General features: G+C 44.7%; 1 non-coding gene across 1 annotated transcript; it reads right to left on the reverse strand.

The window, feature by feature from the left end:
- Positions 1-2052: 2052 nt before the first annotated feature.
- On the reverse strand, positions 2053-2159 carry LOC147941356 (small nucleolar RNA R71). Its single transcript, XR_015562959.1, has one exon. It is a non-coding gene; the product is annotated as a small nucleolar RNA R71 (small nucleolar RNA).
- Between the last annotated feature and the right edge of the window lie 13865 nt (positions 2160-16024).

The raw sequence follows: 16024 nt of genomic DNA on the forward strand, positions 1-16024 counted from the left end.
TCATTAACTGTAGGAATTCACTTTTAGGCCATTTAGGGTATTGCATTTTTGCATTTGCATATTTCGGATGAAAACAGGTGCTTAAGAGCCTAAAATGGGGGAAAACAAGGACAAACCCGAAGGGGCCATCGAGCTGGAAGAACGAGTCTGAACCCCAACACGATCAAGGAGGATCCAAGAGCATGAAGACCAACCCGAAGATCTACCCAAGGACTAACTCGACCTCATCCTCGTGTACCCCATCGAGTAGACCCTCGTGCAGGTCTGGGAAGCTAGATCAATGGGATTTCCATATATAAACCCCTCCTCTCCTTCCTCGCAAACGAGCATGCCGCAGACCCTCAAACCAGAGAGCGAGAGCTTCTGTGAGAGAACTTTTTATCATTTCTTTAGATTTTTATCTTTTACTCTTATCCCTCCACTTTATCGTTTAATATAATGCAATTTTCGTTTATATTTGCTTTGATGTTTCCTACTATGATTTCCTAGTAGTGTAGTAAAGTTTCTAGGGATGGGATAGATGATTTTGTGTTCTTGATCGGTTAGGATGTCTTATTTGATTTTATCTGTTTAATAGATTTCCTTCTAGATTGGTGTTCTTAATGTTGTCAACAAACCGAGAGGGTGAGATTAGATCTAAGGTGTTTTACCACCGAGAGGTGTAGATGAGATGCTTGAATCAACCAATGCTAGAGGTTTACTCACTTAGCCTAAGAGATTAGATAAGTAAGGGGTTTACTGACAATAATGAATCGGATCTTAATGCATGTTTGGTCATGTTTCTCCAATGAGAGTTGGGTAGGGGAGTGATCAAGGTTGGTTGTTTATATCACGAAAGTGTTTAAACAAGATTTTAGAGATTCATTGTCTAGGAAATATTTGCTTAAGGCATGTAAGACATCTGTACTGGTTAGGAATACTTAGGATTCGATTACCCCATCCTTAGAAGCTTTCGTATTTTAATTGCTTGCATTTCTATTCATCAGTTGACCCTTACCCGAATAGGTACACGATCACCTACTTCGAGTAACCCCTCAAGTTGTTCATACCTTCTTTGCTTACTCGATCACCCCACCCGATCCTGTACTCGAATGCTTGCATCGAGTGCTTAGGTCGTGTGGTTCCTTGTTTATATTCTTTTCTTTTATTATTTTAGGATTGTTAGACAAAACCCCATTTTTGCTTGGCTTGACTTGCATTGTTCTGATTGCATCCTTCCTGCTAGCATAAAAAACTATTTGGATTGATAACCCTTTGTACTACAACTGCATAGGGAATTGATACCCTGAGTGAAAAACCTGTTATCAATTTGGCGCCGTTGCCATTTGGTTGAATTTAATTTTGCTATGTATAGGATTTCAGCACTTGCTAGATCAAGTTCTCTTATCTACATTGGTTTGGAATCTGACTTGTTTGCTTTCATTTTTGTTCGTTTTGCATTTCAGGTACAACCCGAGTACCCACCCGACCCGTCACTCGATCACCTGGATCGAGTTGACCCTCGTGTACACCCTCGGTCACCTACTTGTGCATTCAAACACGATCCAAAGGTAGCCGCAACTTGAGTCCATTCATCGACAACATCAACAGACCAAGGATACTTCGTCAACAACAAGTTCCACAACCGCAACCACCCAGAAATGAGGAGACAATGAACGATTAAAACGGTCCACCAGCTCCTCAAGCAAGGGCCTACATAGGAGCAGGGGATGCTCCATCTACTCACACTCGAAGGAATAGCATTGTGCCACCTGCTGTCCAGAACAACAATTTCGAGATCAAGAGTAGTCTCATCCAGATGATACAAAGCAACAAGTTTCATGGATTGCCAATGGAGGACCCATTGGATCATCTGGATAAATTTGATAGGCTCTGTAGCCTCACCAAGATAAATGGAGTTAGTGAGGATGGATTCAAACTCAGGCTTTTCCCATTCTCTTTGGGCGACAAAGCACACATCTGGGAGAGATCACTCCCAAGGAGTCCATCACCACCTGGGAAGCGTGCAAGAAGGCGTTTCTGGCCAAATTCTTCTCCAACTCCAGAACCGCAAGGCTGCGAAATGACATTTTCAGCTTTGTTCAGAAGAACAATGAAACGTTCAGTCAAGATTGGGAACGTTTCAAGGGATACACTACCCGATGTCCTCATCATGGCTTCAGCAATGCTTCATTGTTGAGTACACTTAACAGAGGAGTGGTCCCCAATATACGGATATTGCTGGACACCGCAAGCAATGGTAACTTCCTCAACAAGGATGTTGATGAAGGTTGGGACCTAGTGGAGAACTTGGCTTAATCTGATGGGCATTATAATGAGGAATACGATCGTACTGTGCGATCTACAGGAGAGGAAGATGCCAAGTACAAGAGGGACATGAAAGCCCTCAATGACAAGCTCGATAAGCTCCTCAACCAGCAGCAGCATGTTCATGCAATATCAGAGGAAGAGCAGTTTTTACAACAAGATGGGGAGACTGTTCAAATAGAGGATATGAACTACATCAACAACCAAGGAGGTTACAACAAAGGGTACAACAACTACAAGCCGAATCCGAATCTGTCTTACCGTAACCCGAATATTGCCAATCCTCAAGACCAAACCTACCCATCAGTAGTTCAAGGGAACCAGGTCCAACAGAAGCCTTTTGTTCAATAGAACCAAGGCTATGCCCCTAAGCAGCAGTATTCTGGAAAATACCACCAACCCATTGCACCACCTGGATTCTAACAACAGCAAGGCCCGCAGAACCAATCCCAAGACGCTGACCTACGCGGCCTAATTCAGCAGATGATTCAAAATTAGGCTACCGCTACTATGGACACTGCAAAACATTTTGCGGAAATGAGCAACAAGATCGACTCTGGATACAATGACATGACCGCTAACTATGATTCGCTCAATAATAAGCTGAGGTACCTAGAGGGCCACCACAACAACCAACCAGCTCCAAAGATCAACCAGCTTCCAAGAAAAGCAGTTCAGAACCCTAAGGATTATGCCACTGCCCAAGCCATCTTCCTTGATGATAAATATGAGGATTACCTCACTGAGGGCAGTGAAGATCAAGATGGGGAGGATATGGATCACTATGGGATAAATGAGGCCAAGCACTACATATCCAAGTATGAACCTGAGCCTTTACCCGAGGAGCATGATCGAGTTGATGATCTAGCACTTGTTCGAGAATCGCCAATTGAAGAACCACCCGAGGCTGATGTTCAGATGAAAGATCAACCTCAACCACTTGTAGCAGCAGAAGGGGAACTAGAGGAAAGGTTCAATGCTGCACTTGACATACAACTGGAGGCGCTTGCAGAGCGTGTGGCCAAGCGTAAAGCTCCACCACCTTAACTTTTTCCACCACACAAACTTCAGGAGGAAGCTGCCAAGGAGGCAGCTTGGCTAGAGAACGAGGTTAAGGAGGCTGTGAAGGAGATTGGGTTTGAGATTCTCAGAAGTGGAGTGTGCTTAGATCCTGAGCTGCAAATCGAGGAAAAATTGGAGGATCCTGGCTCTTTTACTTTGCCATGCTCGATAGGACTTCGGATTTTCAAGAATTGCTTGTGCGACCTTGGAGCTTCAGTTAGCATTATGCCACTGTCAGTTGCCAACAAGATGGGTTTCACCAGTTTTAAACCAAGTAGTCTGTATTTGGTTCTAGCTGATAGAACAGTCAGACATCCTATTGGGATCCTAGAAAACTTGTCACTCAGGATCGGGAGAATGGAAGTCCCCACTGACTTCATGATCCTTGATATGGACAAGGAACCAGACGATCCACTGATTCTAGGAAGACCATTCTTGGCAACAGTAGGTGTTGTGATTGAGGTAAAGCAAGGCAAGATCAGAATAGAGCATGGTGAGCACTTCAAGATGGAGTTTGATGTGAAGAAGAGGATTAAGAGGCGGTCAAGCTTTTTCCACTAAGACAAAACAGATAAAAGTCAAACATCTTGAGGAAGTTAACACTACATTTGCTTTGGAACCTGGACAAAACCTGGAGAATCAGTTGAACCAGCCTGCTATAGTGGAGAGGATTCCAGAACCTCTCCCCCCTAGATCCCATGCTTAAAGAACATGAAGAGTCAAGCTTAGTGACTTAAAACAAGCTCACTTGGGAGGAAGTCCCAAAAGTATCTTTTATTTTGTTTTAATTTTGATTTATTTGTTTTATATTATTTTCTATTTTTATATGTTTCTTTATAAAAAAAAAAAAAAAAAAAAAAAAAGAAATTGAGGAACCCGAGGGCCAACCCAACACCGTACTCGACGCGCCTGATCGTGTCTTTGCTCGGGTGGCGAGTTGAGTCCGAATTCCACAAGCCAAGCCCACTCTCGGCGAAGCCCACCAACCAACCCTACTCTATTTAAGGGTTTCGAACCCTTCCTCCTCAGCAGCACTGATAAGTTTCTCTACCCTAGAGCTTTTTTGTTTTCCCTACTTTCTATTCTCTCTCGAACTCGAGTGACCTTCGATTTTCTTTGGGAACTAACCCTATTAATCTCGAGTCTTAGTTGTTTTTCTTCTCAAGGATTCGACAATGGAGCCACACACGAAAACCTACCAAAGGAAGGGGAGAAGATCAACCTCCACCGCTGCTACAACCGAAGGTGATGCCGTCGAACCTCGAGAATCCCAAAGAAGAGGAAACGTTCCGCATTCCCAACCGCTGGCTGGACGTTTTTCTTCCCCAACTTGATGCTCGACCCGATCATCTACCCGATCAGGTGCTCGAGCAACCGATCGTGTAGACCATCGAGTTCGCTCACATAGTCTGATGGCGAGTGCTGTTCGTCGATCTCCTCGACGTAGGGACCTATCTACGTCTGAGAGAACCATTACCGACCCCATGGAGGTCGATTCTGATGCTGGTGGAGAAGAGCCAGAGGAGATCCAAATGTCGCGGCTAAGGAGCAGAGCTGCGGTTGCCAGAGGAAAGAGACCAGCTTCCGAGAAGGCTGAGAAGGTAGCTGAGAGAGCAGTTGAGGAAGAGGATCGTGACACCAAGGAGGAGCAGAGAGAGAGAACATGCCAAGCATCGAGGAGGCTGAAGCAGAAGGAAGTGGAGACTCCGGCATAACTCTTTAAGGTTTTCTGGAAGATGAGCTTCGTTGGTACCTGCTACCCTCACCGTGAGATAATGAAGTAGTTGGGCATCGCTAGAGATGTCGAGTTCTTGTTCGTCATGTGCCACATGAGCCAGATGATGCGAGCCAACCTCGAGGCTTATGAGGAGGAGACGGTTCACTTCCTCTCCACACTGCGGTTACATTATTTCAAAAACCACCCGACCCTACTACCCGATGGAGGGATCGGGTTCATCACCTTCTCTGTGAGGAACAAGGAGTACCGGCTCACTTTCAAGGAGATGGAGAAGCTGTATGGTTTCAAGGCTAGTAATGGAGAAGGAATGGAGGTTAGCAAGGAGGAAATGAGGTCCCTATGGCTGACAATAGGAGACAAGCTCCCCTACAAGTCCACAAGCACCAAATCCGCTCAAATAAGGAGCCCTAACTTGAGGTATTTTCACAAGTCCCTCGCATGCACTCTTTTTGCTAGAAAGGAGACTGGGAATGTGAATGATCACGAGCTTCAGCTGCTGGACATTGCATTGTGTGGAGTTTTGGACAATGCTAGGGATGGTACACCGCTAGTTGGGGATGTTGCGGATACTAGCATGGTGTTTGTGCTGCTCGATCAGTTCCTGTACCTGAAGTCATGGGCTATTAAGAGAAGAGAAGGAGGCGGAGAGATCTCCATTGGAGGACTGATCACACCGATTTTAGTGGCTTGCGATGTGCCCTTGAAGGGAGTGGTACACGATCTGAGATGGCTGGACGTCGACTACCTCGTGCTGGCGAGATTTTTGGCCTATGAGAGGCCTAACGACATGATGCTCTTCAAGTTCGTCCATCCAACCGTCGGAGCTGCACAAAAGATCCTACCTAATGTAATGTGCACCAAGGTCCGGCTGGGAGATAACATCGACTTTGCACCACCTTTGGAGGAGTTGTACAATCCGGAGGAGGAATCCGAAGCTGAGAAGAGAGAGGAAACCGGGCAAAGACAGGGAGATAGCTCGGAAGATTTAGATTTTGAGGAGTATGTTTGCTCTCAAAAGCAACCGGTTGGAGTGAGGGAAGCCCACAAGAGGATCATATGGCTAAAGAGGATGAACAAGTTTTTGGTGAGAAAGGTGAAGGATCTCACCGGTTCGGTGAAGACTATGGGAGGTCAGATCAAGGAGCTGCAAGACAAGGCAAGCTGTGCCTCAGCTCCTACCTCAGCACACACACCAACTTGGATGGGGAGAAGCGGACCGCTATGAGGAACTCGAGGACTGCCACCTCCAGAACCTCACAGAGCATCATCCTACGAGCCCCAAGCTGAGGAGAACATCACACGACCTGAAGCATCGCGGAGAAGCCATTCAGACGCCTATCCGACGTCTAACCCGATGGGGTACACGATGCCATATCCGATGCACCCATCGAGCACACAATCGGGTAATTACTCAGGACTCTTCCCTCCGCCTTACCAGATGCCATATACAATGCCGTATACGATGTACCCTGTGAGTGGCTATACGGGTGATCACTCTGGACCTCTCCCGCCATACCCGTCATACTACCCGATGCCCTACCTGATGCCCTACCCAATGAGCTACGCGATACCCCCCTCGATCAACCCCTCGGATGTTGGTCCGAGTAAGTCGTCCGTGCATATCACCAAGCTCTCTAATGAGAAAAAAAAGAGTGTTCATGTAGTTTCATTTACATATTAGGATAGAGTCTAATTTGTTTCATATAGGATTGTTGCATACGCATCTTAGGGGACAATGATTAAAACTACCTTGTTTAAAATCAAACCTTAGGATTGAAGCTATAGCCCTTAGTTACAGTTCATTGTTGCTAGATCAATCTTTGGAAAAAAAGGAAAAATCTTTGCTTAGAACCTTGTGTCTTTTGAATACTTTCTCCACTTGCTTGAACATTGGATCATCTCTATATTATTGGACTTAATTTGAACTTAAATTGTCTTGCTTATGGAATTTGAATACTTGCTCATGGTAACTCTAAATTCGGGTTAACACTCTATGTCACCAATCTTTTTCTTTTAACCCGATTTGTTTGTCCTACCCATGAACCCAAACCTTTCTTTCAAACCTTGTTGTAAATTGTTGAGTGAGGCCTTTTTCATTGTGCTATAGGTTGTGAAACCTTGAGAGTATTGAGAACGACAAAGAACTGCCTCTTGATTCAGCTAAGTTAGAATTTGAACTAGCTAATAGATTCGGTTTTGAAAGATAGGTGGTTAGTATGTTTATTTGGGGTTGGGTTGAGGAATAAAAAAAAAAAAGTCCCTAAGGTTAGAATCAATTAGCTCTAAGTCTCTAAGTAGTAAAAAAAAAAAAAAAAAAAAGATCTTGCTATAGTCTCCTAGAAAGAAAGAAAAAAAAAATATATATATATATATATATATATATATATACATATTAGGAGTTTAGCAAAGAAAGAAAAGAAAAAAAAAAGAGAGAAGAGAGCTAGAAATTTAAAGTTTAAATCTTAGGGAGTAAAAAAAAGAGAGTTAAAATCAAGGATGTGGGTAGTGTAATTCTAGGGGGTTTGATATTAAAAAAAAAAAAAAAAAAAAAAAAAAAAAAAAAAAAAAAAAAAAAAAAGTGAATGAGAAAAGGGTAGATTATCAAGAGTTAAGCTTTGTATGCCCAAATTGTTCTCAATCTTAGATAGTTTTCACAATAGTCTAGCATTCCTTCTTTTGAGAGAAAACCATCCAAAGAATTTGCTTGAAACCACCTTACTAAAAAGCCTTGCCCTTGAAACCGATTGAGCTTGATTCACCTTCCATTTGCAAGAATTCGCCAAACACTTAATGAATGTGAAAGAGATGTTATCTACTTTTAGTTAGAGGTTGAACTAGATCGATGCATGGTAATAAGCATAGAAAAATATGGGTAAGTATGTTGATTGATTTTAGCACCATTAAACTATCTTTAAGGACTATAGCTTGAATCCTTCGCTTAGTATATAAAGGTTATGAGTCCCCATTTTCAAACCGCACTCTCCTACTTCCTTGCTAGAGGACTAGCAAGATTTAAGTTTGGGGGTCTGATAACTCTCTAATTTACAAGTTTTTAGCATCCCTTTTTATCCATATTTTGCATTATTCATACCCTTAACTTAGCATTTTTAGGTCATTAACTGTAGGAATTCACTTTTAAGCCATTTAGGGTGTTGCATTTTTACATTTGCATATTTTGGATGAAACCAGGTGCTTAAGAGCCTAAAATGGAGAAAAACAAGGACAAACCCGAAGATGTACCCGAAGGAGCCATCGAGCTGGAAGAACGAGACCGAACCCCAACACGATCAAGGAGGATCCAAGAGCATCAACACCAACCCGAAGATCTACCCGAAGACTAACTCGACCTCATCCTCGTGTACCCCATCGAGTATACCCTTGGGCAGGTCTGGGAAGCTAGGTCAAAGGGGTTTCCATATATAAACTCCTCCTTTCCTTCCTCGCAAACGAGCACGCCGTAGACCCTCAAACCAAAGAGCGAATTCTTCTGTGAGAGAACTGAGCGACTCAAACATTTTTCCCTTTTGTTTTTGATTTTATTTCATAACTTTTTATCATTTCGTTAGATTTATATTTTGCACTCTCATCCCTCTACTTTATCGTTTAATATAATGCAATTTTCGTTTATATTTGCTTTGATGTTTCCTGCTATGATTTTCGAGTAGTGTAGTAAAGTTTCTAGGGATGGGATAGATGATTTTGTGTTCTTGATCGGTTAGGATGTCTTAGTTGATTGTATATGTTTAATAGATTTCCTTCTAGATTGGTGTTCTTAATGTTGTCAACAAACCGAGAGGGTGAGAATAGATCTAAGATGTTTTACCACCGAGAGGTGTAGATGAGATGCTTGAATCAACCAATGCTAGAGGTTTACTCACTTAGCCTAAGAGATTAGATGAGTAAGGGGTTTACTGACAATAATGAATCGGATCTTAATCCCTTCTTGGTCATGTTTCTCCAACGAGAGTTGGGTAGGGGAGTGATCAAGGTTGATTGTTTCTATCACGAGAGTGTTTTAACAAGATTCTACAGATTCATTGTCTAGGAAATATTTTCTTGAGGCATGTAAGACATCTGTACTGGTTAGGAATACTTAGGATTCGATTACCCCATCCTTAGAAGCTTTCGTATTTTAATTGCTTGCATTTCTATTCATCAGTCGATCCCTTACCCGAACAGGTACACGATCGCCTGCTTCGAGTAACCCCTCAAGTTGTTCATACCTTCTTTGCTTACTCGATCACCCTACCCGATCCTGTACTCGAATGCTTGCATCGAGTGCTTAGGTCGTGTGGTTCCTTGTTCATATTTTTTTGTTTTATTATTTTAGGATTGTTAGACAAAACCTCATTATTGCTTGGCTTGACTTGCATTGTTCTGATTGCATCCTTCCTGTTAGCATAAACAACCATTTGGATTGATAACCCTTTGTACTACAACTACATAGGCAATTGATACCCTGGGTGAAAAACCTGTTATCAGGCTGACTTCATGGAGGAGTTCAACCGCAAGTACTTTCTGAGAGAGGCATTGGACCGGTTGGAGGTGCAGTTCCTTCAGTTATCTCAGGGAACACGGTCAGTGTGGGAGCTGGACTTGGAGTTCAGTCGACTCCTATCTTATGGGGGTCGGGCAATAGAGTCTGAGGAGGCCTAGATCAGGAGGTTTATGAGGGCTCTTTATAATGACTTAAGGGTCCATTGTAGAGGACGAAGTTATGCTATGCGTGCAGAGTTGATTGAGACTGTAGCGGAGATTGAGGAGGATATCAGGGCACAGGAAGTGACGGTTAGACCAGCGATGCATCCTAGAAAGGCTCATCATCAGGGAGGTTCTAGCAAGGGCGGCAAGCCTGGACAGGGAACCAAGAGGAAGTGGGAGGCTACGTAGAGACCGAGTGGTGTAGGGTGCTTTGGTTATGGGAGCATGGATCACAAGGTAGCTAGCTGTCCCCAAAGGAGTGCTTCGACGGTAGCGGTTCATGGTTGCTATCATTGCAGGGAGCATGGGCACATCAAGCTTAAGTGTCCTAAGTTGGAGCAGATGGCAGTGGCAGCAGTGCAGCATGTGGTGCAGCCTGGAGTGCAGCAGGTAGCACAGATTGAGCAGGCGCCACGGGTTTACACGACTGTCGAGACTGGTGGAACCAGTGCCGGAGCGATCACAGGTATAATTTTGTGTACTTAAACTTTGTGAATTTCAGTAGGTTCAGATTTTATTGTGTAGGGACCTTGTTGGTGGGAGGGTTTAAGTCTCATGTTATGTTTGATTCTGGAGCTACTCATAGCTTCATTACTCCGGAGTGTGCAAATAGTGCTGAGATCAGAGGAGATCCCGGGGAGTGTACAGGAGTTGTCAGAGTTGCGGGAGGCATGTTTCTGAGGGTCATTGGACAAGCTAGGGGAGTTGATATTCAGGTTGAAGGAGATTTGTGGCCAGCGGATTTGCTTATCAGTCCAGTGGAGTTGTATGATGTTATTCTCGGGATGGATTGGTTGCATCGGCATATGGTATATTTGGATTGCCATCGGGGTAGAGTGGAGTTTGAGCGGCCAGGAGGAAAGTTGGTTTTTCAGGGTATTAGACTTCGGGGAGTCTCGTGATCTCAGCCATGCAGGCTGGGTAGATGATCGAGAAGGGCCGTGAGTCAGTGGGGCAGTTTACGGTTAGCGGTATTCAGGTTGTTGAGGAATTTGAGGATGTGTTCCAGTCGTTGCAGGGGTTAGCACCATCTCGTTCTGATCCTTTCACGATTGAACTAGAACCGGGGACGACATCATTATCCAAGGCTCCTTACAGGATGACTCCAGCAGAGATGGCAAAGCTGAAGAAGCAGTTGGAGGATTTATTGAGCAAGGGATTCATCCGTCCTAGTGTATCACCATGGGGAGCACTGGTGTTATTCATTAAGAAGAAGGATGGGAGTTTTTGTTTGTGCATTGATTACAGAGGTTTGAACCGGGTCACTGTGAAGAACAAGTACTCTCTTCCTAGGATCGATAAGTTGTTGGATCAGTTGAGAGGTGCTACTTGGTTCTCCAAGATAGATCCGGCGTCGGGTTATCATCAGATTCTGATAGATGAGGCAGATGTGAGGAAGACTGCATTCAGGACAAGGTATGGGCATTATGAGTTTTTGGTGATGCCGTTTGGGTTGACTAACGCGCCAGCAACATTTATGAGATTGATGAACAGCGTGTTTCAGGAGTTTCTGGACGTGTCTGTCATCATTTTCATCGACGATATTCTGGTATTCTCTAAGAGTCCTGAGGAGCATGCAGTTCATTTGAAGGCAGTTCTGGAGAAGCTGCGGGAGCAGAAGTTGTTTGCTAAGTTGAGCAAGTGCAGTTTTTGGCATTGTGAGATGGGATTTATGGGTCACCTTGTTTCTGCAGAGGGGGTTTCTGTAGATCCGGAGAAGATTCAGGCTATCAGGGATTGGCCTAGACCGTAGAACGCCACAGAGATCAGGAGTTTCCTTGGTTTGATAGGTTATTACAGGAGGTTTGTGCAGGGCTTTGCAAGCAAGGCACGCCCTATGACTAAGTTGACGGGGAAGGATGTTCCTTTTGTTTGGTCACAGGAGTGTGAGGAGGGCTTTGCAAGCCTTAAGGAGATGTTGACTACTACGCCAGTGTTGGCTTTGCTTGAGCAGGGAGAACCCTATGTGGCTTATACAGATGCATCCAGAGTGGGTTTGGAGTGTGTGTTGATGCAGCATGGGAAGGTGATTGCCTACGCTTCGCGACAATTGTGGAAGCATGAGGACAACTATCCTACTCATGATTTGGAGATGGCTGCTGTACTTTTTGTCCTGAAGATTTGGAGATCTTATCTTTATGGTGCAAAGGCACAAGTATTTACAAATCATAAGAGCCTGAAGTACATATTCACTCAGCCCGAGCTGAACTTGAGGCAGAGGCGGTGGATGGAGCTGGTGGCGGATTATGATTTGAAGATAGCCTATCACCCTGGTAAGGCTAACTTGGTTGTGGATGCTTTGAGTCGGAAGAGGGCAGCTTGGGCTCAGGAGCAGGATATAGAGTCTCTGATAGGAGAGATCAGTGCATTGAGGTTGTGTGCAGTGTCTCAGGAGCCGTTGGGTTTGGAGGCAGTTGATAGAGCAGATCTTCTGAGCAGAGTGCGGTTGGCACAAAAGAAGGATTTGAGGCTGGTGGATGCCTCAAAGGATGTTGGTTTTGAGTATCAGGTTTCGGTTAATGGTACTATTTTGGTGCATGGGCGGATTTGTGTGCCCAAGGATGAGGAGATGAGATAGGAGATCTTGAGGGAGGCTCATGCGAGCAAGTTCTCTATTCATCCAGGAGCGACTAAGATGTACCGTGATCTCAAGAGGTACTATCACTGGATCAGGATGAAGAAGAATGTAGCTAGTTGGGTCGTGAGGTGCAATGTTTGCCAGCTAGTGAAGGCTGAGCATCAGGTTCCAGGCGGGTTACTGAAGAGTCTACCCATTCCCGAGTGGAAGTGGGATATGATTACTATGTATTTTGTGGTAGGATTGCCAGTGTCTGGGACCTTTGATGTTATTTGAGTCAGTGTAGACCGGTTGACTAAGTCGGCACATTTTCTGGCCATTAAGAAGACGGATGGAGTAGCGGTCTTGGCTAAGAAATATGTGAAGGAGATAGTCAGGTTGCATGGGGTGCTAGTGAGCATTGTATCTGATAGGGATTCCAAGTTCACTTCGGTGTTCTGGAGAGCGTTTCAGGCAGAGATGGGCACTAAGGTGCACATGCGTACAGCTTATCATCCCCAGACAGATGGGTAGTGAGAGAGGACGATCCAGACGTTGGAGGATTTGCTGAGGATGTGTGTGTTGAATTGGGGTGGCCATTGGGAAAATCACCTAAACCTGGTAGAGTTTGCTTACAACAACAGTTATCAGGCTAGTATTGGGATGACTCCTTATGAGGCTTTGTATGGGAGACCATGTCGTACACCGTTATGCTAGAATCAGGTGGAGGAGAGGAGCATGTATGGTGCTAGTTTTGTTCAGGAGACCTCAGAGAAGATTCGGGTTCTCAAGTTGAACATGAAGGAAGCTCAGGATCGGCAGAAGAGTTATGCTTATAGGAGGAGGAGAGATCTTGAGTTTCAGGTGGGAGACAGAGTGTACCTCATGATGGGCATGTTTTGGGGACCGAACAGGTCATTGTCAGAGACTATGTTGAGTCCGAGGTATATGGGTCCGTTCAGAGTGTTGGAGCGGGTGGGACCGGTAGCATATAGGCTGGAGTTGCCTGAGGTTATGCGTGCGTTCCACAAGGTTTTCCATGTGTCTATGTTGCGGAAGTGTCTATGTTGCGGAAGTGTCTCCGTGAGGATGATCAGTTGTTGGCTAAGATTCCTGAAGATCGTTAGCCTAATATGACTTTGGAGGCGAGACTATTAAGGGTTCTCGAGAGGACGGTCAAGGAACTTTAGAAGAAGAAAGTTCCTTTGATGAGAGTTCTTTGGGACTGTGATGGTGTTGAGGAGCAGACTTGGGAGCCAGAGGCGAGGATGAAGGCAAGGTTTAAGAAGTGGTTCGAGAAGAAGTTCACAACTTGAACTTGTCTAGTCTGGTCCCAGTTGTAGTATGTGGCTGGAGCGGGAATGGAGTATTCCAATTGGTTGTGCGACTAAGTAACAAGATGAGATGGTGTTCGGATACGAAATTTCCGTGAGGCGGTGGTTTGGGGGAAACTTTCTTGAAATAGAAGTTTCTAAAAGAGGAAAGTTTCCAAATGTGGAAAGTTCTAAAATGGAAAGTTTTATTTGATGAGTTAGAATTTGTCAATTTTTAGTGGTTGTTAGCCTTGGAGAGGCTTGTATGGCCTTCGTGGCTGTTTAGCCAATGTGCCTGTTTACGCGGTCCTTCGGGATCTGTGGTCTTCGTGACGGTCCTTCGGGACGTGTGGCCTGTTGAGGCGATCCTTCAGGATGAGTGGTCTTCGTGACGGTCCTTCGGGACAAGTGGTCTTCGTGACGGTCCTTCGAGACGAATGGTCTTCGTGATGGTCCTGTTTAGGATATTTGTTTGGCCTTGGTGGCGGTCCTGTTTAGGACATTTGTTTGGCCTTGGTGGCAGTCCTGTTTAGGACATTTGTTTGGCCTTCGTGGCGGTCCTGTTTAGGACATTTGTTTGGCCTTTATGGCAGCCCATGGGGCATTGAGATGATCTTTGTGTGGTCATGAGGTATTCTGGTGAGGGGATATGTGGCTGGTGGGGCATTGTGTTTGTTCTACGCGAGTCACGGGGAGGAAACCTGGTTAGGGATAGGACTCAGACGTGTGCAGAATTGTTTTCTCGCGACTCTTGGGGGACGTTAGTTCTCCTAGTACCGCCATATCTTGAGACTTTGTGGCTTGAGGGCATAGTTGGTATATCGACTTCGGATGACGATCCGGGGGTGCGCTGTAGGGTGGCAACCCGAGAGACGAATATTGGACTTCCTTATATTATGGCATGCGGGCTTAGGCCCGATGAGGAGCCAACATTATGGCATGCAGGCTTCAGCCTGATGAGGAGCCAATAAAACTCAAGGTTAAGGCCTATGAGTAAAGGAAAGTCAAAAAGTCGAGAGCAAATAATGCATGGAACGTGAGTCTATCGCCTAGAGATGACCTTCCATAGATCGGTAAGAGGATTGCGGGCCGTGGAGACGGTTGCACGGGAGCCTTGGCCGATGGTTGTTCGTGATTCGGGGACGAATCTATGTTGGTGGGGGAGAATTGTAACATTTGCGAACCGGAATCTCAGTTTAAGGATGCATCGACCGATGCACGTCGGTTTTTGTGGGAACGAGTTAAGTGAAACGCTGCGTTTTGGGGTTAGAGAAAACCCTTAAGTCGAGTTTCTGTCTCATTAGTCGTGTTTAGCCGTTTTTGAGAGAAAAGAAAGAGAGAAAAGTGTTCTTGAGTGTTCTTGAGGATTTTGGGAGATTGGAAGCTGTTCCTGTAGAGATCTGTAGCTGAGATCGTTGTAGGAGCTTCCTGTAAGTGTTTTCTTGCTTGTTTGAGGTTCAGAATCGTCTTGGCAAAGGTAAGTGCATGACCATGGCTTATCTAAGCTGTAGATTACTCTGATCTGCTTGTTTATGTGTTGTTTGGCTTGTTAGAACGTTATTTGGGACATAGGGAAGTTTTCTTGTAGCTTGGGATCGAGTTTTGTGGTTGTAGGAACGAAGATCCGGCGAGAAGCTTGGGGAAAAGCGATGTTAGGCATTGTGCATCGGTCGATGCAAATGCGAGGACGACGCGTTAAACTTAGGGTTTTCGTGCTATGTCGAGCATGCGTCGGTCGATGCAGTGTGAGTGTCGGTCGATGCAACCCCATTCGGTGTCGGTCGATGCATGGTTGGTGTCGGTCGATGCATGGTTGATGTCGGTCGATGCAGAGTCCTGGTTTGTTATTGTTGTATGTTGATTGTTGGTTGATGGTTAGAGATGTCTCTATTGCTTGTGTGTATAGCCCACTGGGAGAATTGCCTTACTGAGTGTTTATAAAATACTCATGCATTGCAATTTGTGTTTGTGGTGCAGGTAAAGGCAAAGTGTGATCATGGAATCAAGGCAATGAAGAGGAGGATGTTCTAGTGGCTCGCTTGGTTGTCTGACTTCTGTTAGGTTGCTAGAGTTGAGTCCTAGAATGTTGTTTAGGATTATTGGTTCTCTGGTTTATGTTGATTGGATCATTAATTTATGTTTGGAATTAATACTGGTTAATTGTTATTGGTTATTAGATTAATGGTTATTTATTGGTATTGTTATTTCCGCTGTTTAATGTGATTGTGGTTAGGTGGCTAATGGATATGAGATCACTAATTGTAGATTGTATATTTATTATTATTACTAGTATTTGTCGCGTGCATACGCACGGAATTATTGTTTGATTACAAATAATATATAACT

This window comes from Camelina sativa, chromosome 7 (genome assembly GCF_030686135.1).
Source record: "Camelina sativa cultivar CO46 ecotype springtype chromosome 7, ASM3068613v1".
Classification (NCBI taxonomy): domain Eukaryota; kingdom Viridiplantae; phylum Streptophyta; class Magnoliopsida; order Brassicales; family Brassicaceae; genus Camelina; species Camelina sativa.